The sequence below is a fragment of the Macrotis lagotis genome, chromosome 1 (assembly GCF_037893015.1).
Source record: "Macrotis lagotis isolate mMagLag1 chromosome 1, bilby.v1.9.chrom.fasta, whole genome shotgun sequence".
Classification (NCBI taxonomy): Eukaryota; Metazoa; Chordata; class Mammalia; order Peramelemorphia; family Peramelidae; genus Macrotis; species Macrotis lagotis.
This window is the reverse complement of record NC_133658.1, coordinates 543,052,019-543,079,966: the sequence shown is the minus strand read 5'-3', so window position 1 is coordinate 543,079,966 and position 27,948 is coordinate 543,052,019. Positions and strand designations below refer to the sequence as shown.

Below are 27,948 nucleotides of genomic sequence, written 5' to 3'. Positions count from 1 at the left end.
GTACAGTCAAAAATACATTCAGAAAAACACAAAATTTAGGCATTTATTTATGCACAAAAATTCTTGTACATGCTATTCACACAAACACGCATATATACACATACATTCATTTACACATTCACATGCATATAAAATTATCATGAGACATCCAGACCTTTTTCTCCTTACCTAAGACTAGTTCAACTCCAGAATGTGTAAGATAATCTTTTCCTCACCTTGAATTTGAGGTCTTTGTTGAACAATGTAAAAGTCAGCTTTATTGGATTTATTTAAGGCATGTCAATATTAATTTGGGACATTTGTTGGCATTCATAACTTCAGCACCATCAAACTAACCCTTGAGTAAAGAAGTCTTTCCTGGAATCCATACATCCCCATCTCATTTATGAGTGGACGGTCTTCCCAGAGGTGCTTCGTGGGCTTGGAGGTGGCGTTTCACAAGCAAGTTTGTGGACAAAGTTTACAGACACAAGGAGTAGCAGGAGGCTACCAGCTGTCCAGGGAGACCAAAGCTGAGCTCGCCCCGCTGCAGTTTGCGGCCTGTCTTCAGCACTTCCTCGTACACATCCTCTGACAAACTTGTCCCCTTGGTTCTCTTCTTGTTCATGCTCTGGAAAGTTCTTTGCCCTTCGGTGGACAGCTCAGATCTGCGGATTCTGCTGTAACGGGCTTATCTTTAAGTATCCTCGAGGCGTCCGGGAGGCCATGATTTTATCCTTACTTCACAGATGTCTCGGAGGAGACCGCTGGGCTGCTGCACAACAGGTTGGCGCTGCTTTTATCCTCGTTACCTGTTAGAAGAGGACAAAGGCCCAGAAATGAGACCCCCCAGCATGTCTGCCGCCCGGTGCCTCTGGGCGCTCCTAAGAGCTCCTACGGATATTGCACGCTCCGCCCCTTCCGGCTGGGCCACTCCGCAGGAGCCTGCGGCCGTTGGAGCTCTCCCTCCCCTTCCGGGCCCCGCCCGCCCCGGGGCCAGTGGCGCATGCCCACAGGGAGCTCACCAAGGCTCACCCCTTCCCCTCCCCCCCAGTTCCGTTGAGCGGGCAGCGAGGTGGTGGACGGGAAGCTAGCGGGGAGGCCTTCACAGCAAAGAGGAAGGCGGCCTGAAGCGGGAGGAAGTGCGCCCCCACCTGTCCTTACCCTGAAGGCAAAGTGCCGCCATGCTCTCCTGCCTTGAGGTCAACTTGACCTCCCACTGACTTCCGGCGGAAGGTCAGCGCATGCGCCCGCTGACCCGGGCGCCCTGCGCCGGGAGTGCGCATGCTCGGCCTCCCCGCCCCTTCCTCAGAGCGGGCTCTTGGGGCCCCTTTTCCGGCTCCAGGGTCTGAGGGTGAGTCGACCCTGCCCGTGGCTTCCTGATCCCCAGAGGAGAGGCTGACCTGTTGACCCATGCCGCAAGGCTATAGTGAACTAGTACAGGAGACGCTGGCACTCCGGGGACCACCGAATGGACTCCATGCATGGGGCTCACGTGACCGGCGAGCCCCCCCCCCAGCCGCCCTGCGACCTCCGCAGCGGCGCCCCCCACCACTGGGCAGCCCACAGGGCACAGACGCCTCTAAGGATGACCAGAGGAGGAGAAGGAGTACCGTGTCCCCGGCTTGTTCTTCAGTGCTGTGATGGGGGTGGATGCAAGATGGTAGAGAGAAGCCAGGCAGTGCCCCGAGGCCGCGCTTCTCAGGTACGTGTTTCTGGAGAAACTGGAGCTCAAGGTGACCAGTCAGCACCATTACAGTGGAGGAACCAAGGGAGGGGCTGAGTATTACTGGTTTACACTCACAGGATTTGTCTCAAAGAAGGAAGAACACTCAGCTGGGTTTTGAAAAACTTATCTCAGCCGAAAGGGAATTAGAAGGGGAAGGACAAGGAAAAGGGAGGACGGATGGAGGGAGGTGGCGATGAGAAGCAAAACGCAGGTGAAGAGAGACAGGGTGAAAGGAGAGAAAGGGCAGGGGAGTGGGGGAACTGAAGCAGATAGAACCTGGATTAAAACCAGGATATTACAATAAGTGGATAAGAGACACATTTGAAGTTTATGCACGTGGAGTAAAGACTAGAGTAGAATATATCATGCTTCTGCTGAAGTAAATAAAAGGGATAGCAATCCTGATGTCAGACAAAGCCAGAGCAAAAATAGATCCAATATAAAGGAATATGGGACCTAACTTCCTAAAAAGGTGAAATAGATAATGAAGTGCGATCCATACTAAATGATGCAGAGCAATCGCTAGGCAGAGGAATCACATACCAGCAAATAGTTTGTGTTGACCTTGCATATCTTGAGAAATATTTTATAGAAATGACTGTCTTGCACAAACTCTAGGAAAGTTGACCACCTCTACCAGAGTATGGGTTGATACAAACTATCTTGGATACTCTGGGAGATAGAGTCTAGAGGCTAACAAAGAAAATCCAGATAACAGAGTTACCAAAATGAACCAATTGTCATTCTGCTGACCCTTTATCCCTTTACCAGCACACAGACCATGCCCTATTTCCCTATATAAGCCACAACAAAATCCCCTTTTAGTTGCTTTTCCTCTGAGCATCAGCTCAGTTGCAATCAACTTTAGTTTCTAACAAAACTAATATGTCCCTCATTTCATACCTCTTGAGTCTTGAGTCTCTGGTGAATTCATTCACCACCATTCAGCATTTCAATACCCTGACTTCAATAGTAAACATATATGCACCAAGTGGAATAACTCCAGATTCTTATAGGAAAAGATAAATGAGGAAAACTGTAATAATGTATGACCTCATCATCTCTCTGTCAGTATTAGATACATGTATCTTCAAAGATAAAGGAAGTTAAGGAGGTGAATAGACTTTTAAAAGAGTTAGTTATGATAGATATCTGGAGAAAACTGAATGGGGACAGAAATGGATATGCTTGTTTTTCTTTTTCTTTTTTTTTTTTAGGTTTTTGCAAGGCAAATGGGGTTAAGTGGCTTGCCCAAGGCCACACAGCTAGGTAATTATTAAGTGTCCAAGACCAGATTTGAACCCAGGTACTCCTGACTCCAGGGCCAGTGCTTTATCGACTGCACCCCCTAACCGCCCATGCTTGCTTTTCTCAATGACACATGGCAGCTATAGAAAAATCACCCATGTGTTAGGGCATAAAAACCTCAAATGCACAAAAGCCAGAAATATTAAATGCATCCTTTTCAGGTCACAATTAATAATGATTACATGTAATCAAGGGCCATGGAAAAATAAACTAAAAATTAATTGGAAACTAAATAACCTAATTTTAAAGAATGAGTACTTCAAACAACAAATCATAGAAAAATCAATAATTTAATCCACAGAAATGACAATAATGAGACCTTATGCCAAAATTTGTAGGATGCAGTCAAACAGGAAATTTCATATTGCTAAATAACTACTTGAATAAAATAGAGAAAGAAGAGATCAATGTACTGGGCAGGCAATTTAAAAAAACTTACAAAAATAACAAAAATCTCCAATTAAAAATCAAATTAGGAATTCTGAAAATCAAAGGAGGAATGAATAAAAATGAATGAAAATCATTGAACAAAGGAATAAAACTAAGAGTTTGTTTTTAGGAAAAAAGCCAACAATATAGATAAGCCATAGGTTAATTTGATTTTTAAAAGGAAGAAAACCAAATTACTGACATCAAAAATGATAAAGGAAATAATTTGAGTCTATTTTGTTCAATGGTATGCCAGTATATATGACAGTCTAAGTGAAATAGATGAATATTTACAAAAATATCCATTGCTAGATGAACAAAAAAGGAAATAGAATATTTAAATAAACATATTTTAGGAAAATTGAACAAGTCATCAATGAACTCAATAACAAAAAATATTCAGGGCCTGATGGATATACAAATGGTTAAAGAACAGTTAATTCCAATATCATATAAACCATTAAAAAAAACCAAACTGGTGTGGAATTAGAATTGGCAATGAGAAAACAAAACTACACTCTTTGCAGGGGAAAAGGATGTTATACTTAGAAAATCATCTAAAATATCTCTTGGTATAAGTAACAAGTTTAGCAAATGAAAGAACCTAGTTGACAGAAACCTGAGATGTGAATGCATTAAATTATCAAAGCCATAATAGTGTGGGCATCCTTTAAGCAGTTTAAGGTTTTCCCAGCAAAAGGTTCCATCAGTGAAAGCTGTGGGTGATGGTCTGGATCCCCATTGGCTCAGTGAGAAGTTGAAGAGAAAGAAGATAGGCAGGCGGGAAATGCAAAAAAGCAATCCATTTATTTTACAGAGTTAGAATATTTAAAGGTTAAAAACCGCAATAGTTTGTAAGCAAAGATGCAGGCTTCTGTGAATTTCTCCTTCTGTCTGGTCACATATAGCTTGTACCTTCTTTCCCACATCCTGTATCTACAGGAATTGTTTTGATTAACTCAGTCCTGGTTTCTATAACTGCATACCATGCACGATTATTTCAGGTATTTATTCTTCCCAATCTTGGCAGCTGTATTCTTGTACTTTGGATACTCCCTCTGTTCTCAGGGTCCTTATATGGCATTGCATTAATCTTCAGGGTTCTTGGAGAACTGTTGTGGGCAACCTTTGAACATGATTCCCAGGGAAACAGGTACCAGTTAAGGTTCACTGGATCACTCTGCTCCAGTCCTCCACATACCCCCCCTTATTTTTGTTGCAAATGCAGATAATGTACCTGGACAGAGACAGCTTTGTAAAAGTTGCCAGTTAGTTTCATTATAAGAGGGATACTACTTAGCAGTACGAATATAGCTACTATTATGGGGATGCTTGTCATAAGCCAGTGAGGGGATTTCTGGGTTGGAGCCAAGATGGCCACACGAAGCTAACATGCTCTCAGAGCCTTTCCCTACCAAAGATAAATGAAGCCTCTACTCTGACTTCACACTACAGATCCCACCAAGAAAAAAGAGAAGATTGAAAGAACTTTTCAACTGTAGACAATGTGGAGAATCTTCTGTGAAGGTCTGTCTCTTTGGGGAAAAAGAAGTAAAGTTCAAGAGGCAGAAGAATGTGGAAAGCCAGCAGGAGGCTTTTAGCTACAGTGCAATCCAGGTCCTGGAAGTTTAATATTAACAGAGTTTCAGCTAGATAGCAATCCATCAGGGAGGATCCCAACCCTAAACAAAGTCTGAAGCCTGAAAACACCAGGGCAAAAGACAAGACCTGGTTGGGAACAATCTTCTGCTAAGTCAGAAAATGGACATTAAAGGAGGAAGGGGAAAAAAAACCTCTACAAAGGCAAGGTCCAAACTCCATGGGTAACATCTTGGCTAACAACAAGCCAGGGATCAGAAGCCAGCCCCAGAAAAATAAAAGCTTGCATCTACATTCCATAGATTACAGAAGCAGAACTAAAACAACAAAGATGAACTAAAAAGCTAAAACAGCACTCATTATAAAAAACTACAGACAAAGGTGACAGCAAGGCCATGTCTGAAGAAGAAAGCTGTGAAAAATCACTCACAGGGGAGGTACCAAAACAGTCTTTAAATCGGACTCAAATACAAAAGATCATTGAAGAGCTTAAAAAAGAATTTAAAAACCAAAGAGAGGAAGGAGAAAAATGGAAAAAGGAAATGAAAGTCATGCAGGAAAATTGTGAAAAATTTACCAAAGAAATCAACTCTGTTAAAAGATAAAATAATCAAATGGAAAAGGAAACAGAGAAACTAATCCAAAAATATAAATCCTAAAACAATTAAACAATCAATGAATATATAAGACTACAAGATTCCATCAAAGAAAATAAAAAGGCTGAAAAAATTGAAGAAAATGAAAAGTACCTTCTAGGGAAAACAAATGACCTGGAAAATAGATCTAGAAGAGGCAATCTATGAATCACTGGACTACTAGAAAGCCTGTACCAATATAAGAACCTGGGAAACATCATGCAGGAAATTATAAGGGAAAACTACCCCAATCTACTAGAATACAATAACAATATAACCATTGAAAGAATCCACAGAACCCCTCCAGAAAGAGAGCCCCGAGGGCTGTAATAGCCAAATTCCAGAACCCTCAAATAAAGGAGAGAATATTGCAAACAGCAAAAAAGAAAACAAATCAAATACAAAGGTAAAACAATCAGGCTAACACAGGACCTATCAGCCTCAACATTAAAGGATCAGAAAAACTGGAAAAACATATTTTGAAGAGCTAAGGACCTAGGATTACAACTCAGAATGTACTACCCTGCAAAATTCAGCATATACTGTCCGGAAAAAAGATGGATGTTCAGTGAAATAGAGGACTTTCAGAATATTCTGACACAAAGACCAGAATTGAACAGAGAATTAAATCGCCAAATACCTGACTGAAGAGATGCATAAAAAAGGTGAATGAAAAGGAGACTGAAAGAACAAAACTTTTAAACAAATGTTGGTTGACTATCAAATTGTATACAACCCTAATAGGGAAGATATAACACTTCTAATTCTTTAGAATTTTTCTTCTCTACAGATAGTTAGAGGGTAGAATATAATTGAAGAGAATGAATCTAAAGGATATGAGTATAATTGGGTCTGTCTCTCAATAGAAGAGGTCCAAGATGACATCACTATGTTTGATCCAAAAAGCCAAAAAAAAAAAACAACAAAGCAGGGGTGTTATAACTTTAACTTAAGTATCTCATTATACTTTGACTCACTTCAGTCACAAGATGCTAAGCACCATGTCTAATGAGGGCATCATAAACTGGAAGACCGTAGATAGTGTCTCTTTTCCTTCCATTTGTAAAGTTCTGGAGACCTCCAGATTCTCCTGGTACTTCTTCAGGATTCTCTCAGTTAATTAAATCAGGGTTTGAATTAACTGGTGCTTCACTTAACAAGGGGTTAAGTACCCCGGGTGGGGGGGGGGGGTGGTAAAATGCTAGGCGCAATAGGCCTTGGTTCACTTAACAGGCATTAGATACTTAGATACCTTTGGTGGGAAGGGCATGAGCTAAAGTGTGAAAGAAAAAAAGCCTGAGGGGAGGGGCACAAATATTTCAAGAAATGATATGGCTTTGGATGATAATTTGGCTTGTGAGAAGGATTGTGTGTACTTTAAAGATACTTGCAAAAGGGGTAAGGTAAAAAATGATTATAATTATAATTTCATGCAAATTAGGTCAATGCTGCTTACCAAGCAATCAAGTAAACTATCTGTGACAACTTAATAACAAGAGAAGCTTATCAAGCAATCAATAAACAAACTGGGATTGATGATACCTGATTAATAATGTCAGAGTGATAATTAAAACCAAGAATGATAAATAACACAAAGATTTATAATTTTAGAGGGAAAGAAGGAAGAATGTGAAGGTTGAGTGTTTTTTTAGGTTTTCTTTTTTGCAAGGCAAACGGGTTTAAATGGCTTGCCCAAGGCCACACAACTAGGTAATTAGTAAGTGTCTGAGACTGGATTTGAACCCAGGTACTCCTGACTCCAGGGCCAGTGCTCTATCCACTGCACCACCTAGCTGCCCCTTGTTGAGTGTTTTAAACGAATGAAAGAAAAACTTGCTAGTGTGATGGAAAATTGTAGATTTTTATTCACAAATCCTGCAGGATATGGGTTCCTCACTTAGCATGAGGCATGAAGTGGTGTTTTTACAACAGGTATTATATATCTTCAGAAACTCTTTCCCCTCCCTCTTGGATTTTCATGTGCTCTCAGAGTTTGAGTTACAATCTAAGAGATCCACCTATTCCATGACATGTTCCTAATATGAAGTACAATATCAGTGTTTGTGAAATTCCTGTATAGAAAGGGGTCCCTTGGGGTGGCTAGGTAGTGCAGTGGATAGAGCACTGGCCCTGGAGTGAGGAGTACCTGAGTTCAAATCCAGCCTCAGATACTTAATAATTACCTAGCCGTGTGGCCTTGGGCAAGCCACTTAACCCCATTGCCTTTCAAAAAAACAAAACAAAAAGAAAGGGGTCCCTGACATCCTTCTGGGCCCTGAGAAACTCCTTAGAAATATAAATTTGGTTAGGTGCCTTTGGGCCTGAAAATAACCAGACAGGACCCAAATGCTTGACCATGGGGGACACGGATATTCCATTAATTTGCAATGTCAATATTTGTGTAATCCCTTATGGAAGGAAACCTTGACACCTTCCTGGGCCCTGAGAAACTCCTCAGAAATATAACTTTTGCTGGGTGTATTTGGGTCTGAAAGTAGTCTGACAGGACCCAAGTGCTTGATCCTGGGGGTCACAGATGTACCATGAATAAGATTCACAAAGCACCCTTGATACCCTAATTATCCTGCTGTATCTGTAAAATTCCTGCCTTCTACCAAAATTGCCTCCCCTTCCCCCAGATGCAGATGACACCAATAAGACAGTAAATTTTCACTTCCTCAAACCTGTGGGAAACTTGTGAATATATGACTCCCTCCCTCTCAGGAAACATGTTTAGACATAAAACAAAGATCCTGACCCTTTCCCACTCTGTCCAATCCTCTATACTGAGCCATGTGTTTACATATGTTTGTAGTAGAATGACAAGACAATATATCTAACTGTTGTCTTTGCTTCTGTATCCTGCTTGCTCTCAGTACCGCCCCCCTTCAAAACACTATAAAAACCCAATCCATTGAACACTCAGGTACTGTCTCATTTGGGTACTCTTTATCCCCAGGCAGAACCCAGGAAATTAAAGATCTCCAAACTTATCAAATTTTGGTCTCCCTCTTGCTCTTTGGATTCAGCAATATGATCCCCCCCACCCCGCTACCACATCATACAACCAATGATATCCTGATGAACCCCAATCATCACAGTGGGTGTTTGGGATAATATTCAGTTACCTAATTGCACAAACTCAATTGCATTAGGTAAAATTCTCTAGGTCACTTGACTGGCTGAAGACTAGTTTCTTCTAATCTTAGGTTTGTCATCTCTGGAACGGGATTAGGAAATCTCTCCCAGTTTTGTGATTGGTTGGGGTCATTCCTCCTTTGTAATGGATTTCAAAGAGACCCCCCCCTCCACACTCTGTGAAGACCAACACCCTACATTCCTCACAACTCCCCCTTTTTCTTTTTAATAACAACTTGGTCTTTACACTTCACCAGCAGTTTCTCCATCAAATTAATTCACCATCCTCATCCTTGATAGGACTACTGACTTTTCTTATCAGTATTTTTACCTCTTCATTATTAGAGCCGTACACCTGTACTATTTTACTGATAGAATTTTGTACTATTCAAGTTATTAACTGGATCAGACAAGAAATACACACCTGGTTAATAGGATCATCCCACTTAGGGTCAATAGTAAGATACCCAGCAACTGTTTCCACCATGAACCAGTAAACCCATTCATCCAAGAGATACTGAAGGGTCTTGTCCAGATTTGGATTGGAACATGTGCCAACTTTCTGATATCCCTGGTTATCTCCTTTACCACCAGCTCATTGTCATCTATATTTAGACAACAATTTGATAAGTTCTGTGTACCACAGACTCCTCCTTCTTCAGTCAACAGGTAGTGTAATACCAATCTATGTTGAATAATCACCTCTCTTGTTAGCATGGCTTGGCCAGCCAGAAAGTCCAAGGCCTAAGCTGTTTGGTAATTTTTACACTACAACTTAGAGTCTTAGAGTCTATTCAGGATATAAACTGGGATTCCATAACCACAACACATCCTATGCCCAAGTAGCAGGCCCTTAGGTCTAGAAAACAACTCCCTGACCAACTCTTATTTAAACATCTCATTTCCCATAGAAGAGCAAAGTGAACATCCACATTCTTTACACTTTTGTCTCTTTACCCAGAACCTCAGAATTCAATCTCATACATATAATAAATTTAAAACCCCAATGCAATTACAACTAAACTTCCCAACAGTTTAGTTTGATAAAAGCATTCGAGTACCTTACAAAGAGAAGTCAGCACTCATATTCCAAAAGCTCTATCCAAAATAAAAATTAGCATTAGACTTAATATTAAAATGAATTAGAGCTTTGTTCCTAAATAAATCAGTAAACATCGCTGATAAAATTATTCCTCTACTTAGTAACACAATAACACTTCTCTTTTACCCAAAAGTTTTGCAATAAAGTTTAAAATCTCAAACCACTTAACTCCTTGCAATAATTACAATAGTGTTAAAATAGTTTATAATCCCAAACTAATTTAACAATCTAGGTTATTTATTTCCTCCCATTCCATAAAGATTTTGTTAGAATGTTTCAACACTAGTATCCCTCTTTTAAAATCCTCAGCATGCTTCCCAATTTTTGATAGATATTGCTTATTTATATTATATAGATATGTGCTTATTATATAGATATGTGCTCTCTTGGGTTTTTTTTAATCTTTGCTTTTGTTTTGTTTTTGTTTTTGCAAGGCAAAAGGAGTTAAGGGACTTATCCAAGGTCATACAACTAAGTAAATATTAAGTGTCCAAGACCCAATCTCAGGTCCTGCTGATTCCAGGTCTGGTGCTTGGTCCATTGGATTACCTGGCTGTCCCTCAATTTTTTAAAAAATAGGAACGGGTATAGTATTTTATCAAAAGCTTTTTCTGCATCTATTGAAATAATCATATGATTTCTGTCAATTTTGTTATTCATAGGTTCAATTAGACTAATAGGTTTTTTTTTAACACTGAGTCAGCATTACATTCCTGCTATCATTTCCACTTGATGGCAGTACATTATGCTGGGGGGATCAATCCTGCTGGAATCTCTTTGCAAATATTTTATATAAAATAGTTGCATCAATACTCATTAGGGAAATTGATCTATACTGTATTTTCCCCATGTATAAGATGCAGCATTTCCTGAAACTTTCATAAAAACTGGGAGGTTTTATGCAGTGGTTGTAGATTTTTTTACTTGCATTTCCAGCTTTTACACACTTATCTTTGCACTCATTGTTTCAAATTTGTTACCGGTATATTAGGTTATATTTTACCAAGGTCTGTCCAGAAATGGCTCAGAAAAGATTTTCATACAGTGCTGAATTCAAGTTCAAAGTGATCCAGCTGGCAAAATAGAGAATGGAAATTATGCTGCTGAACATCTGGTTGGTCCTCTTCCAACTGAGAAAACAATCTGAGACTGGCTACAAGGAGAAGAAACCTTCCTGAAAATGTCAGGGCAGAAGAAGGCCATGAGAGGCAAGTCAGCAAAATGGCCTGAGTTAGAGAGGGAGTTGAAGAGATGGAATGAAGAGAAAAAGGCAGTTGGAATTCCTTTGTCCACAAAGATGGTTCAGCAGGAGGCAAGAAGAATTGCTGATCAAAAGAAGATACTGCTTTCAAAGGAGGACACAACTGGTCTTCAGATTCGTGAAAGGGAATGGACTAAGCATGCATCACACACCAACCTTGCCTAGGACCAGATCTCAGGCAGGAGAAGAGTCAGAGCCTCTCCTAAGACAGTGATTCCTCCTCAAACACAGATGAGGACAAGCTAATGGATGGGAGTTTTGACACTGATGAGGAGTTGTAAAAACTTTCAATAACTTTAAAACTTTTTTTTTTCAAATTTCAGGCCCCAAAATTAAGGTTTGTCCTAAACATGAGGAAATGTGGCCATTTTCTTTCTTTGTTTTGAGTATTAGTACCACATTTATCATAAAAATAGTTTGTTAGGACTCCTTCCTCTCTTGTTTGGTTTTCAAATTGTTTGTATACTAGATTTATTATTCTTTGAAAGTTTGATAGAAGTTTTTAGTAAATTCATCTGATCTCAGAGATTTGGGGGGGCAGGAAGTTCACTGATGGCTTGTTCAATTTCTTTTTCTAAAAAGGGTTATTTAAGTATTTTATTTATTCTTTGGTTAATTTTTGCAAATATTCATTTGATTAGATTGTCATATGTATTGGCATACATTTGGATCAAATGTTAGCTTATTTGTTTTTTGTTATTTTTATTTTATTTATTTTATAGTACTACAATAAATAAGAGTAAACATAACCCCCCCCCCCAAGAAGATGAGAAACCACAAGAATAATGAGAGAGAGAAAAAAATGTACTTCACTCCATGTTCAGATTCCAATGGCTCTGTCTCTGGGGTGAGCTGCCTTCTTTATCATAAGTCCACCAGAGAATTTGCTTCGATATTCAATATTTTTCCCTCAGTTGCTATTGCTAGCTGTATTTCCCTCAATTCTCTTCCTCCAACTCTCATTTATTCCAGTCTCTCTCTCTCTCCTTTTATCCTGTCTAAAAGTGTGTTCCAATGTTTCAGCTTTTTTAAAAATGGAATGGAAGAGATATTATATACTATTGTCCTCTTTTGCAGCAGTATCTCTTCAATTCTTTTTAATTGAATACATTCTTAGTTAATTGTAATAAAGAGAAAAACTATAGTAGAAACTCAACACCTTGTGAATTCCCCTGCAGTGTTGTTGTTATAGTTGCTGTCATTCTGCAATAAAGAAGCCTTCATGTCATCCACAAAGATAAGGAATTCAAGAAAGACTGTCTAAATACTGTAAAGTCCTAAGAAATTGTAGACTTTTCCCTACAACTATAGGTTTCCAAAATTGTTTGATTACCCTTATGCAATGCTACATTTTTAACCAAGGAACAACATTACCAACAGAAAATTCTTGCTTATCAGTTATGAATATAAGCTCAAGGGGAGGAAAAAACCAAGCTGGCAAAGGAGAAACATAAATTTAGCTAAATTCTCCCAGTATTACCATCCAAAGAATTTTGCTATAATAACACCTCAAATTGAATTAAGTAGTGCCAGAGGCAATAGAAGTTTGGGCTGAAACACGTTCCTAGCAGAAAACAACTATAAGAGGTTTAGGAGACATCTATGAGACTGAAATGGCCCCTGGCCCATAGTATGCCTATTGGAGCAGGGCCTAAGAGGTAACAACAGCTTCAGGTTCTCTCTCTTGTTCAGAAAAAGTTGTGGTATCTGGCCACTGATCAGAAGGGATTATAGAAGATCCCGAACTGGCACTAAGTTCAGGACCCTGTTACATTGCCCATACACAGTTCTCTGTCTGAGGAATAGGGGAGAGATAATTACTAGCACTTGCACTTTCACTGGGGATAATTCCAGAGCAGAGTGGAGCTCTAGCACTTATAGGTCCAGGGCAATGGGAACCTTTCCTGAGGAAAGTGCAGAGTATTGGCTAGAAGAGCAAAGAAATTTCTCTTATCAGAGCACTTTGGAAGCACCAATAAATATACAAAACCTAAGAGGTAGTTTGGAATGCAACAGTGGGGAAATGTCTAAAGCTTGGGAAAGTGCCCACCACACCCCAGAAACACAAGCAAATTTTAACAAAGTGAAAAGATTAGAAAAAGAAGTAAATCACACAGTAAAAAAACAAACAAGAACTGAGCAAAAGAATTGGCTACTTGAATTTGGATCTGCCTGTAAGGAATTGTTATTCAGACTCAGGAAAGCAAGGGTGGAAATAAAACAAGAACTTATTTTTTAAAAGTTACAACACATGGGAAGGCACAGGTAGAGCAAAAGGGAGAGAGAGAGAGAGAGAGAGAGAGAGAGAGAGAGAGAGATAAGAAACATCGAAACAGCATTGGCTGGGCCAACAGGTCAGAGAAGACTGCTGCACTGAGAAGGCATCCAACCCAAGTTTTTATGTCTTGCCTCTCATCCAGATGGCAAAAGGTGACTCCCTTTTCCTTTGCTGGATTTGGAATTAGGTAGAAGGAGATTAGGATACAAATTTTACATCAAGAATGGGGATTTCTACCCAATTTGACCAGATTAGCAGTCTTTAAGATTACAAATTTGTTTCTGTTACAATCATAATTACATAATTACAATCTTTTCCATAGAAGTCAATTTACATCTCAAGAATAGGTGGCTAGGTTGCACAGTGGATAGAGCTGGCCCTGGAGTCAGGAGTGCCTGAGTTCAAATTAGGCCTCAGACACTTAATATTACCTACCTGTGTGGCCTTTGGCAAGCCACTTAACCCCATTGTCTTGTAAAAAAAAAAAAAAAAAAAAAGCTAAAAGAAAAAGAATAGGTAGTAGTCAATTTACATCTCCATCCAATTTCTACATTCACAGTTCACTTCATCTTTCCCCTGCCTCATGCTGACAGGGAAGATTTAGAAGAAGTAAAAACAAAAAAAAAATGAACAGTTACAAGGCAAAATCTCAAAGAAAATACATGTATCCTGGGGAAAATTAAGCATTCTTGGAAGAGCTAAAGATAGAGATAAGACTGGGGGGAAAATTGGGAAAAAAGCATGAGTAGTGTGGAAAAAAATAAGAAAACAGAACACTTGGATGAAAGGAGGAAAGAAATTCTGAAGAAAGCAATTCCTTAAAAAATTTGCCAAATGGTGAGAGTCAGAAGATTCATTGGAGAAAAGCACTCTCTAAAAGGCAAAACTGACCAAATGCAAAAAAAGGTACAAATCCCCACTGAAGAAAATAATTCCTTAACAAATAGAATCAGGCAAGTGGAAACTAATGACTCCTTGAGACATCAAGCAACAATAAAACAAAAGACCAAAGAATTACAAATCAGGAAATATGTAACATAATTCATTAGGTAAGAGACTTAATTGGAAAACATATCAAGAAGGGAACATTTTAGACTTATGGGGGCAGGCTCAAGGGGTACAGAGCATCAGGTCTAGAATCAGGTAGAGCTGAGTTCAAATCCAGCCTCAGATATTTATTAGTTATGTGACCCTGGGTAAATCATTAGTCCTAATTGCCTCCCATAGCAACAGCAACAACAACAAGGTTTTTCAGATTACCTGAAAGTCATGATAAAAAAAAGAGCTTGAGCTATCATATTTCAAGAAATTATAAAGGAAGTCTTCCATGATATCTTGGGTTCAGAAAGCAGCATAGAAATGGAAAGAATCCATGAATCAACTGCTCACAAAAGATCCCATAACAAAAACTTTCAGGAGGATTATAGCCAAGTTTCAGCACTCACCAAGTTCAAGAAGAATGTATATTATAAGTATCTGGAAGGGGGGGCAATCAAAGAACATGGAGTCACAGTCAAGATTACCTAAGATTTAGTAGCTTCTATGTCAAATGACTAGTGGACTGAGAATTGGAAATCAAAGCAATCAGAATAACCTATCCAGCCACTGAGGTAAATTGAAGAAAATTGATATTTAATGAAATAAAGGAATCACCAAAATCTTCCTGATACAGAAAAGCTAGAGATAAATATACAATTTCACTGTTGAACATAATTCTAAAGACAAACATCAAATGCTGAATTTGATAGAGACCACATAAGAAATTTAAGAAATTTAAAGAATTCATATTTCTTTGAGGGAAAATGATACATGTAAGTCCTGAATGATTGATTTCTCATTAAGACAGTTTGGAGGGGTCTCCATAGATATAGGATATGCATGTGTTTCGGTTATGTTGGGATAAAAATAGTAGTGGGGTGCCATGATGGGAAATGTTTGAATTGTTTAAAGGAAGGTATTCTAAATGTACAAACGAAGTTAGTGAAATCTATCTTATCCAACAGGGAAACAGGATAAAGAGGTGATAAATATGAAGGCAGGTTAAGAGAGGTTAAATGATCAGATTTTTTTAAGGAATGAAAGGGTCAAAAAAGAATGAGAGATAGATGAAATGAGGGAATTCTAGTAATCTTGTCTGTGAATGTGAAGGGGATGAGCTCACCCATCAAATGGAAGGGATAGCACAATAGATTATGTACCAGAATCCAACCACTTTCTCCAAGAAAGATACTTTAAATAGAAATACAGAGCTAAACTAAAAGTCTGGAGCAAAATCTATTATGTTTCATCTGAAGTCAAAAAGGCAAGAAGTAGTGAACATGATGTCATGTAAAGCAAAAATAGATTGAAATAAAAAGATAAGTCTTGGAAACTTCATATTACTAATTTTATATTGGATCTCTAAAGTCAGAAATGACTAAAATAATCTTAAAACCACATTATGCATTGGGAACTGTGATTACAAAATGATATGCTACACATTATTTACATCATTTGTTATGGAAACAGTTGGGTAAAACTAGGAAGTATGATGCTCAGAAATTTAGACATTTAAAAGAATTATGCCATCATATGGTTGAATCAAAACATTGCTCCAATGTCTTTGGTATAAAATTACAAATGTTAAAATGAGTTAATCAACTCACCAGGTTGACTAATATTAGTAATATGAAAGAAGCCATATCCTTCCTCATTCAGGAGAAGAGTCCCCTCATTTTTCTCTCTGAAATAAAGGAAAATATTAATTGTGCCTTAAGATCTTTGCTAACAGGACTTTTTAAAAGATCATTTGCTTAAAGAAAGCCTGTTGGTTGTGGGAGTCAGTCTATTTCATCATAAATAAATATTTTGTATTTCTGAACTTAAGTAATATATTCACCACTTGCCTCTTTAGTAATCCTTCATGGGTGTACAATTAGTGTGCAATCATATAAGTGTGGAATTATTCAAAAACTTCTAAGGAACATTTAGAATTCTGAAGAAATAAACATGTTAGGGTAAGTGATGAAATACAACTTACCAGAAAACAAAGTATGAGAAGCAAAAAATAAGTGTTATTGATACTGTCTTGGTCTCACACTGGCAGCATCATGAAAGCTTTGCATTTTTGATATAGAATGGTAAGAGACAAGAGGGCAGGTCAAAGAAAATGGTCATTCATACCCATATCCCCAGTGTATTCATGAGAAAATTGAAGTTCATAAATGTTAAGTAATTTACTCCAAGTCACCCAGGGATTAGAAATTTTCCCCCTTCTGAATAAGAAGTGCAGGATAGCTTCATGCCTCTATCAGATATGAATGCGATGACATTTGTCACAAAGTTTGGGTGTAAGACCCTAAGAAGTCTTTATAAAAATGAAAACACTTCCCATCCTAAACCATATCCTATTTTATTTTGTTTTGTTCTGACAGAATCCAGACTTAAAATTATTCATTCCACTTGTTTCTATACTGACCAAATCTAGTTTTTTTTTGTGGAATCTGTGACAGTGTGCTGACAAGTAAAGGGAAATTTAGGATTAGTGAAGGATCGGATAAGGGAAAGGAGATTTTATTTCCCAAGTATTGGGTACAAGATTTTTAATGTATCAATGTTATATGAGAAAAATTCATACCTGGGAAAAAAAATCTGAAATTGATTTCTGGAAGGAGAGCTAAACAAAATATCACCTTCCCAACCTAAGAGAGGTGATAGGTGACAATGTAGGGAAAGATATATGGATTTTGGAAGATAAAAATTCAACAGCTTTTGGGACTCTATCAGATATGGGATTGAGAAAGAAGAGATTGAGCATGACATTTCTGTGGTGAGCTTGTATGACAGAAAGAAAAGTTGTACTCACTACAATGAAAAAGGAAACTAAGAATAGGGAGATTTCAAGAGGGAAATGGCAAAGAGTTCAGCATGGAAATACTGAACTTAAGATTTCCCTGGTGTATCAATAATAAGTGAGATCACAAATTCCTGAAGCTACAGAAAGGTTAAGCAAAATTCTATCTTCTCAATTCAAGCAGCAAAAGACTGTGTAACCTGATCATCCTATCTCTATGCTTTTACTCAAAAATAATTCTCAGCAATTATCCCAACATACTTGTCAGAAATAATGGTCAGTGACTATGCCAATACTCCTCAGAGGTAATGGTCAATAACTACTATTCCAGTGGTCACTAAATTCTATCCCAACGTGCTTCCTCAGAAGTAAGGGTCAGTAACTATTCTGTCCATTCCAACTGCCTTGAGATCAAACAAAGCAATGCTTTACAATGTCTCAGCCTCATAGTATTAACTGATGAGAGTGCTGCTCAATGAAGAATTAGTGTCATATGACCATCAGAATTGTGCAGCTTCAAAATTAAATTTTTCTTACCATAAACTATTTCATGTTGGTTGCAGCTTCAGTTCTCAGATCCCAATTAATTATGTAAACCAAGATTAATGTAATCCAAAAGAAAGCATACTGAAAAGAGTATGACCAGTACAAGGTTTTGAAAAGACAGGATTTTACTCAAAGCAACAATGATGTGGTACTCAGTTTAGAATAAGAACAGTTTCAGTCATCCTTATCTAAAGCTCTTAGCAACACTTAAAGCCTTATATAAATGTTAGTGATTATTGTTGTCAGAGATGTTTACAACTCTGGCTGTATTTTGTGTTTTTATGAATTTATGTGTATGGGATGAATGTGTTTGAATGCATACATATGAGTGTGGATGAATGTATGTGCATGTACATGTAAGGCTGTATATGTGTCTAGGCGGATTGTGTGAGTGTGTGTGTGTGTGTGTATATTGTTGTTTTTCCTTCATTCTAGAGGGACACCCTGATATCAGGTAGGTGATTCCATGACAAATCCATGAATTAGGATTGAATGAGGTGATGCTGTCCTAAGTTACCAGACTTACTTTCTCTTCCAGAGCCACCTGGGTCCAGTGACCAGATATGAACCTGGGTGACTGGAGTTGACCCTGAATGTGGCAATTCAGGATAACTGCCCTGCCCAAGGTCATACAGCTACTACGTGTCAAATGTCTGAGGTCAGATTTGAACTCTGGTCCTCCTGTTTCCAAGGATATTCTAGCTACCCTTTAACAAGATGACCATCACATGGTCATTTTTTTCTTTACTTACCCACAACAGCTTCCTGGACTTTCCCTTATAATTTGGAAAGCTTGTGGGAAATTGTCTTGAGACTGGGAAAGGGTCTTGTAAACCATCTAGTCCAAACTTTTACTCCTGATGAAGAAAGTGAGACCTCAAACTACAATCATTGCGAGTAATGGCAGAACAAGGATTTGGACCTGGATCAATCAGATTTTTCATCCAGTAATTTTTCCTCTATAATATCATGGCTTATTGGAAAACAACATTTTCTATGACAAAGAGAACTCATCAAAGAGTAAAATTGATATGGTTCCACAAGTGGTTGTGTTTTGGTCATTTTTCAGTTCTTACTGATTCTTCAGAGTACGACTAATTAAGAGCAAAGAAATAACCTTTTCTCTATAAAGAAATTTATTTAACATGCATTTTAATAAAGTTTTCTTATAATTTTATGATTGGGGAAGGGAGATATTCAACTATCAAAGGGTATCCTTTAAATAGTTCAAGTCAAATAGGATTAATTTTTTTTTTACATAACTGATTTTTTTTTCAATACAGAGAGATTATGTGACTTTCCTAAGGTCACAGAGCTAGGTAAATGTTAAAGTGACTGAGTATGGGTTTGAACTCAGGTACTCCTAATTCCAGGGCTAGTGCTTTTTCCATTGTGCCACTTAGCCACCCCATTACTGCACTGAACTTTCCTTTACACTTTACCACAAAGATTTATTGTTCCCAAACCTGTCAATTACAATATTGTAGTTCTTTTTTTGGTTTCTTAGGGGTTACAATGCACAGTTTATTACCATATTTTTAAGGACTTTAAAGACAATTAAAATTGGTTGCAATCCTGTAACTTTTATTAAGTGATAGGCAAATAGCCCCACCCACCCAAACAACTCATTCAGCACACAAGGTTCCTCAGTGTAGAGGGTCACAAATTTCAGTAAAAAGTTATACTTGGGGAAAAAAAATCATCTATCTTCTCAAAGTTAATCTCTTTTATGCTGGAAAAGCATTTATCCAGCTATTTCATAAAAGAATCCACTTGACAATGACCAAAGTAATAGGTAGAGCACAGGGGTGACCCAGATAACAGTAAAAAGTTCTTTGCTATTCCTCTTATAACTTTTTAAAAAACTTTTATTATAGAAATTTTTATTTGTTTTCCAATTATATAGAATACTAGTTTCTACCCCTTATTTCTTGGCAAGGTTTTGAATTTTACACTTTTTCCCCACCCTCCCTTCACTCCCCCTTCACCCCAACAGAAGGCAATCTGATAATCTTTACATTATTTCCATGCTATGCAATGATCAAAATGATCAAACTCAAAAATCAGCGTTGAGAGGAAAAACATATCCTTGAGAAAAAAATGAAATATTAGAGAAAGTAAAATTATGTGGTATGTAAGACAATTAAAAAAATTGAAAGTAATAATCATTGGTCATTGTTTGAACTCCACAACTCTTTCTCTGGATACAGATGGTATTCTCCATTCCAGAAATCCTAAAATTGTCCCTGATTATTGCATTGATGGAATGAGCAAGCCCATTAAGGTTGATCATCACCCCTATGTTGCTGCTATAGTATACAGTGTTCTGGTTCTGCTCATCTCTCTTGGCATCAGTTTGTGCAAATCTTTTCAGTCTTCTCTAAAATCCCATCCCTCCTGGTTTCTAATAGAACGACAATGCTCCTTTTAATTTTTTTATTTGTTTAAGGCAATGGGGGCTAAGTGACTTGACCAAGGTCACATGGCTACTCAATTATTAAGTGTCTGAGGGTGAACTTGAACTCAGGTCCTAATGATTACAGGGCTGGTGCTCTCTCCACTATACCACCTAGTTGCCTCCAATAGTATTCCTTAATGTACATATACCACAATTTGTTCAGCCTATCCCCAATTGATGGATATCCCCTTGATTTCCAATTGTTTGCTACCACACACACAAGGCTGCCATGAATATTTTTGTACAAGTGATGTTTTTACCCTTTTTCATGATCTCTTCAGGATACAGACCCAGAATAGGTATTGTTGTATCAAAGGGTAAGCAGATTTTTATTGCCCTTTGTGCATAATTCCAAACTGCTCCCCAGAAAGGTTTGATCAGTTCTCAGCTCCATAAATAATTCACTAATATTCCAGATCTCCCACATCCCTTCTGACATTTATAATTGCCCTTTCTGGTCAGACTGACCAGTCTGAGAGGTGGGAGATGGTACCTGAGAGATGCTTTACTTTGCACCTTTCTAATCAGAAATGATTTAGAGTCATTTTTCATATGACTGAATAGCTTTGATTTCCTCATCTAGAAATTGTTTCCACATATTCTTTTACCATTTGTCAATTGGGGAATGGCTGTTTTTTTAAAAAAAATTTGACTCATAATTACCTAGCCATGTGGCCTTGGGCAAACCACTTAACCCCATTGCCTTGAAAAAAATTTTTAAAAAATTTTGACTCAGTTCTCTATATATTTTAGAAATGAGTCCTTTGTCACAAATGCTAGTTGTAAAAATTGTTTCCCAATATATTACATTTCTTTTGATCTTAGTTACAGTGATTTTGTCTGAGCAAAAGCTTTTTAATTGATTATAATCAAAATTATCTAGTTTGTTTCTAATGGGATTTCTTTTTCTGGCTCTTGCTGCTTTATTTTGTAATTAGTTTGTAGAAATGTTGAGGATTTATATGGGTTTATTTTATATCCTGCGACTTTGCTAAAGTTGTTAATTGTTTCTAGCAGTTTTTTAGATGATTTTTTAGGATTCCCTAGATATACCATCAAGTCATCTGCAAAGAGAGAGTTTTGTTTCTTCCTTCCCCATTTCAATTCCTTCAATTTCTTTCTCTTCTCTTATTGCTGAAACTAACATTTCTAACACAATATTGAATAGTAGTGGTGATAATGGGCATCCTTGTTTCACCCCTGACCATATTGTGAATGCCTCTAGCTTATCCCCATTGCATATGATGTTTGTTGATGGTTTCAGATAGATACTATTAATCATTCTAAGGGACAATCCATATATTCCCTTGCTCTCTAGCGTTTTTAGTAGGAATAAGTGTTGTATTTTGTCAAAGGTTTTTTCAGAATCTATTGATATAATCATGATTTCTGATAGATTTGTTGTTGTTGTAGTTAATTAAATTAAATGTTTTCCTAGTATTGAACCAACCTTGCACTCCTGGGATAAATCCTGCATGGTCATAATGTATTATCCTAGTGATCACTTGCTGTAATTGTAATTGTAATTCCTAAGATTCTATTTAAGATTTTGGCAACTATATTCATTAGAGAGATAGGTCTATAATTTTCTTTCTCTGTCTTTGACTCTTCCTGTTTTAAGTATCAGCACTATATTAGTGTCCTAGAAAGAGTTAGGCAGAGTTCCAGCCTCACCTATTTTGCTAAAGAGTTTATATGGAATGGAACCAATTGTTCCTTAAATGTTTGATAGAATTCACTTGTGAATCAATCTGGCCCTAGAGAGTTTTTCTTAGGGAGTTCAATAATGGCTTGTTGAATTTCTTTTTCAGAGATAGGTTATTTACATATTTAATTTCCTCTTCATTTAACCTGGGCAACTTATATTTTTGTAAATGTTCATCCATTTCACTTAGATTATCAAATTTATTAGCATAGAGTTGGGCAAAATAATTCCACATTGTTACTTTCATTTCCTCCTCATTGGTGATGAGTTCACCATTTTCATTCATGATACTGGTAATTTGGCTTTCTACATTTTTTAATTAAATGAAGCAGAGGTTTATCAATTTTACTGTTTTTTTTTTTCATAAAACCCACTCTTGGTTTTATTAATTCTATAGTTTTCTTGTTCTCAATTTTATTAATTTCTTCCTAATCTTTAGAATTTCTAATTTGGTATTTAAGTGTGGGTTTTTAATTTGTTCTTTCTCTAATTTTTATAGTTCCATGCTTAGTTCATTGATGTCCTTTTTTTACAATGAATTCATGTAAGGATTTAAAGATATAACCCCTGACAATTGCTTTGACTGGATACCAAAAGTTTTGGTATGTAGTCTCATCATCATTATCTAGGATGAAATCACTGGTTCTTTCTATAATTTGTTTGATCCACTCATTTCTTCAAAATGAGGTTACTTCATTTCTAATTAAAACTAGGTCTATCTCTCACTGGTCCATTATGGCATGTGAATTTTATTGCATTATGATCTGAGAAGGATGTATTCACTATTTCTGCCTTTCTGCATCTGATTATTAGGTTTTTTATGGCCTAGTTCATGGTCAATTTTGTTTAAATGCCATATACTGTGGGAAAAAAAATGCATATTCCTTTTTATTCCCATTCAGTTTTCTCCAAAGGTCTATCATGTAAATGTTTTCTAACATTCTATTTACCTCCTTAACTTCGTTCTTGTTTTATGCTTAGATTTATCTAAATCTGAGAAGTCTCCCACCAGTAGAGTTTTCCTGTCTATGTCTTCCTGTAACTCAACTTCTTTAAAAAGTTGGATGCTATACCAATTGGCGCATACATATTTAGGACTGAAATTATTTCGTTATCTATGGTACCTTTTAGGAGGATGTAGTTTACTTGTCTCTTTTTAATGAGATGAATTTATTTATTTATTTATTTGTAGGTTTTTGCAAGGCAAATGGGGTTAAGTGGCTTGCCCAAGGCCACACAGCTAGGTAATTATTAAGTGTCTGAGAAGGGATTTGAACCCAGGTACTCCTGAGGCCAAGGCCAGTACTTTATCCACTATGCCACCTAGCTGCCCCAATGAGATTTATTTTTGCAGCTTTCTATGAGATAAGGATTGCTACCCCTTCTTTTTTCACTTCAGCTGAAGCAAAATATATTTTGCTCCAACCTTTTACCTTTACTCTGTATGTATCTCTCTCTGCTTTAGATGAGTTTCTTGTAAGCAGCATATTGTAGGATTCTGGTTTTTAATCTAGTCTGCTATTCCCTTAAACTTTATGGAAGAGTTCATCCCATTCACATTCAAAGTTATAATTACTAACTCTTTATTCCCTCCATCCTATCTTCCTTCTGTGAATATTTTCACCCTTTTTTCATTTTATCCATATTCCCCAGTATTTTGTTTCTGAATACCACCACCTGCAGTATATTTACCCCTTTGTATACAACCCCTTTCCCCTTTCCCTTTGTCCCTTGGAAGTCTCCTATTTCATTACATGTCCATCTTTTCCCTGGAAGAGAAGGCTCAGCCTTGGCAGATAGTGAATTCTTGCCTGCATTCCAAACTCACTTGCTCTTTGGAATATCATATTCCAGGCCCTTAGATCCCTTAATGTTGATGCAGCCAGGTCCTGTGTAATCCGTACTGTAGCTCCATAGTATCTAAATTGTTTCTTTCTGGTTGTTTGCAGGAGTTTCTCTTTTGTCTGATAGTTCTGGAATTGGGCCACAGTATTCCTTGGTGTTTTCATTTTGGGATCCCTTCCAAGAGAGAAGCAATGTATTCTTTCAATAAGTATTTTGCCCTCTATTTATATGATATCTTCACTATATCCTGATGTATCAAGTCCAGGATTTTTTTCTCCACAATATTTCAGGAAGTCCAATGATTCTTAAGTTGTCTCTCTTCAATTTATTCTCTAGGCCTGAATTTGTTCTCTAGGTCAGTTGTTTTGCCAATGAGGTATTTTACATTTGCTTCTAATTTTTCTTGGGTTTTTTTTAAACAGATTCTTTTTGTCTCATGAAGTCCTTAGTTTCCACAGATTCCAATGTTTTTTCTTTAAAGGAAAATTTTCTTCATTTACCTTTTGCAACTCCTTTCTCAATTGGTCAATTCCATTTTTGAAGTTTTCCATTTTCCCAACTGTAGTTTGGAGAGCATTCTTTTCTTTTGGAACTTGTCCAATTGTATTTTCATTTTCTTATTGCTAGATGATAATTTTCTCTTGTAAGGTGTTAATTTTCTCTTGCACTTTTTTCCCCCAATTTTTCCAAATGATTTTTAAACTTCTTTCTGATCTCTTCTAAGAAGTCTTGTTGGGTTGGAGACCAATTCATATTGTCCTCAGAAGTTCTAGACCTCTCTGACTTAGGATCTTTGCCTTTAAGGTACCTTTCAATGGACCCCCCTTTCTACTGACTTTTCCTCATTTTCCATGGAACTTGTGTTGAGGGAGGGGCTACTTCCCAGACCTTTGGTGTTGAAAGCCCTAGAGGCTTTGTTCACTAGGCTTAGTAACTCCAACTGGGTCAGGCATTAGGGGGTGCTAGATGTTTTGCTTATTGGGTATAATAATTCCAAATGGGTCGGCCAGTAGGGGGTGCTAGAGGCTTTGCTCACTGGGTTTAGTAACTCCAAATGGGCTGGCCAGTAGGGGGCACTAGTTGCTTTCTCAGAAATGTCCATGACCTTGACAAGTGGCCCACTCCTTAGGCCTGGGGGTGGGGTTCGGGCCAGCAGGAAAGGGTTTATCCTCTAACAATGTGGACTGAACCCTCAGGCCAGATAGTTAATCTCCCTAATCCTCACTCAGCCCTGAGAGAGACCTGCTCTCCACAGCTGAGCCTGGGTGGGGGGAGTTTGTTTGGTCTGGGAAGAGTCACTTTCTCCCACAGGAATGGGGGTGGGGGGTGGGGGGGTGACTCAAATGGAAAGCAGGAAACTCCACTGAAAACATGGGGGCTGGCAGCCCTGGTCTTGCAGATCAGTGGAGATGGCCCAATTGATGTCTAGTAGCTGAGCTAGAACTCTCCCGCCCACCACTCATACAGCCAAAGCTTGCATAGTTGCTCTCAGGTGAGTCCTGGGCCTCACCCCACCCCCTGCACTGGCTCTCCACTCTCTGTGCCTGGCTCACCCACCCTCCCCTGAGACAGAACTTGTTGGTAGACATTCTTCTCCTGGGTTCTTTTATGGGTTTTCTGGGACTAAATTCTGTTAAGAGGCTTGAATCATGTTAGATCTCAGGGAAGTCAACAGAGCTTAGGACAGTGCCTGGCTTCTCTCCGCCATCTTGGCCAGAAGTCGATCATCCCCATTCAGTTCTTCAACTCTGCTATTCCTCTTATTACATAAGTGACTTTTATTCTCTCATGATTCACTCTAAATGAAACACTGAACTGTTTACTGAAAGGAAACTACCATTTCGGTACGTGTTGCCTATGAATGAACCTGATTCCAAATTGCTTGTCTTTTACAAAGTTTTGACAGTTTCCAAGACTATAGGTTTCCAGGTTCAGAATTTTATGTTTACCTCATATTAAAAGATAATTTATAACCATATAACAGAAATCCTTATTACACTCTTTTGTTAACCTTGATTTCACCAAAATCAAATATGGTTAAATAATTTAAAAATCACAACTTCCACAAATGCCATCAATTGCCAAAATTTCCAATTTCAGGGACCAATATCATCAATGACTTCATACTTTAATATATATTTGACAGTGATTGGAATTAGCCAGTTCCCTTTATTTGTAATAAAGGAATTTCTTGATTTTAAGTTTCTGTTTTCATTAAAATATAATTTTGATTTCATATAGGGAATTACACTATTGGAAAATTATCTGATGGAGATTTCATGTTTTTGGAGGGCTCAGGGTATAACTTTTGCCCTACTTCTTTTCAAAATTGAAGTTCATTTATTTTGTTTTTTCCTTAATCTAAACTATTATAATTTATCAATAACTGGAGATTCCACTCTGTGATTTGCCTTATGACCCTACAACCTCCTAATAAAAACTTGTTTTGTTTTGTAAGCTTCCTTATTTCAGTCTATAGAATGTTTATTTGTTCTAAAATAATGAGAAAATTTTGCTTTTCCTCTTAAAATGTCAGTATTTTGTAATTTTATAAGTTATAGTCTCTCTTGAATTTGATCTATTATAATCTGAGCACCCTCCATTAGGTGTGCAAAGACAATTTCTATTATATCTTTATATGTATGTCTGTATTTAAATATTCTTGTTCAATTGTAGCTTCAATAATTCTTTCCCTAGATTTCTATAGTTTTATTCATACAATTTGAACTTCTTTTCACTAGACAACTGATTTCAACATAAGACTTACTATGTTTTAGCTTACCTCTAAAAAATTGAATAAAAGTACATTAGTATCATTAAATTTCACTTACCTTCTTCTGCTTTCTGATTTCAAAACAAGGTGAGGTTTTTTTTCCTGTGGGATTACCTTCAATTTGGGGTCCCAAAAAAGGCTTACTTGTTGCACTCAGGTTGACTTTTTTAAAAATAGTAAACAACAGAAGGTTTACCTTTTAGTCTTTCCTGAAAATTGTCTAAAAATTTCATTTCTTTCTTCTAATAATTAAAAATTCCTTCATGTAATAAATTTATTTAAACTTTGAGTATAGTTTTAAAGTATATCTTTATTCTATACTAAAATGACAACTGACTTCAATGATTAATAACCCAGAAGTTCAGAATTAAAAACTGACTTACTGAAACATCTTCAGGCTTAGTAAATGTGTTTCTTTTTAAATTCTGGATTGTGGAATTATTTAAGCCCACAAGAGTTTTATTTCATTTTTCCTATACTGCTTCCTAAATATTTCTTATTTTAATACTGAATTTCTCCTTAATGAATTTCATGATCAACTTTCAGTTTTAAATCAATTTCTAGTCATTTAAATGGTTCCTTTATGGAATAAGTGATCTCTAACTTTTTCATTAAACTCTAGAGATTTTGCTGGGCCTGGCTACAGTCCATCAAAATATGTGAGGAAGATATTCAAATTATAGTTTTGAAATGAAAATTTAATTATTCTTTTCCCACAAAATTGGTCTCTGATTACTTTTTGGTATATTAATTTCTTTTTTCTTTTTTATTAAAGATTTTGAGTTTTACAATTTTTCCCTCTAATCTTACTTCCTTCCCCCCACCCCACACAGAAAGCAATTTGTCAGTCTTTACTTTGTTTCCATGTTGTACATTGATCCAAATGGAGTGTGATGAGAGAGAAATCATATCCTTAAGGAATAAACATAAAGTACAAGAGATAAGATAAGACAATAAGATATCAGATTTTTTTCTAAATTAAAAGAAATAGTCCTTGGACTTTGTTCAAAATCCACAGTTGTTTCTCTGGATACAGATGGTATTCTCCATTGCAGACAGCCCAAAATTGTCCCTGATTGTTGCACTGATGGAATGAGAGAGTCCATCAAGGTTGATCATTGTCCTCATGTTGCTATTAGGTTGTACAGTGTTTATCTGGTTCTGCTCATCTCACTCAGCATCAGTTCATGCAAATCCCTCCAGGCTTCCCTGAATCCCCATCCCTCCTCCTTTCTAATAGAACAATAGTGTTCCATGACATACATATACCACAGTTTGTTAAGCCATTCCCCAATTGAAGGACATTTACTTGATTTCCAATACTTTACCAC

The 27,948-nt window shown here is 37.3% G+C and overlaps 1 long non-coding RNA gene across 6 annotated transcripts in view; it reads right to left on the bottom strand.

The window, feature by feature from the left end:
- The window catches only part of LOC141507024 (uncharacterized), a 66,671-nt gene that overhangs the window by 35,755 nt on the left and 2,968 nt on the right, over window positions 1–27,948 (bottom strand). For 3 of the 6 annotated variants that reach the window (XR_012474052.1, XR_012474050.1, XR_012474053.1), the window contains exon 1: window positions 169–958. This is a non-coding gene — a long non-coding RNA (uncharacterized LOC141507024). Of the gene's footprint in view, window positions 1–168; window positions 959–1,143; window positions 1,204–16,103; window positions 16,181–27,948 lie in introns of those variants that run through there. The other 3 variants (XR_012474048.1, XR_012474051.1, XR_012474049.1) reach the window with 3 other exon arrangements.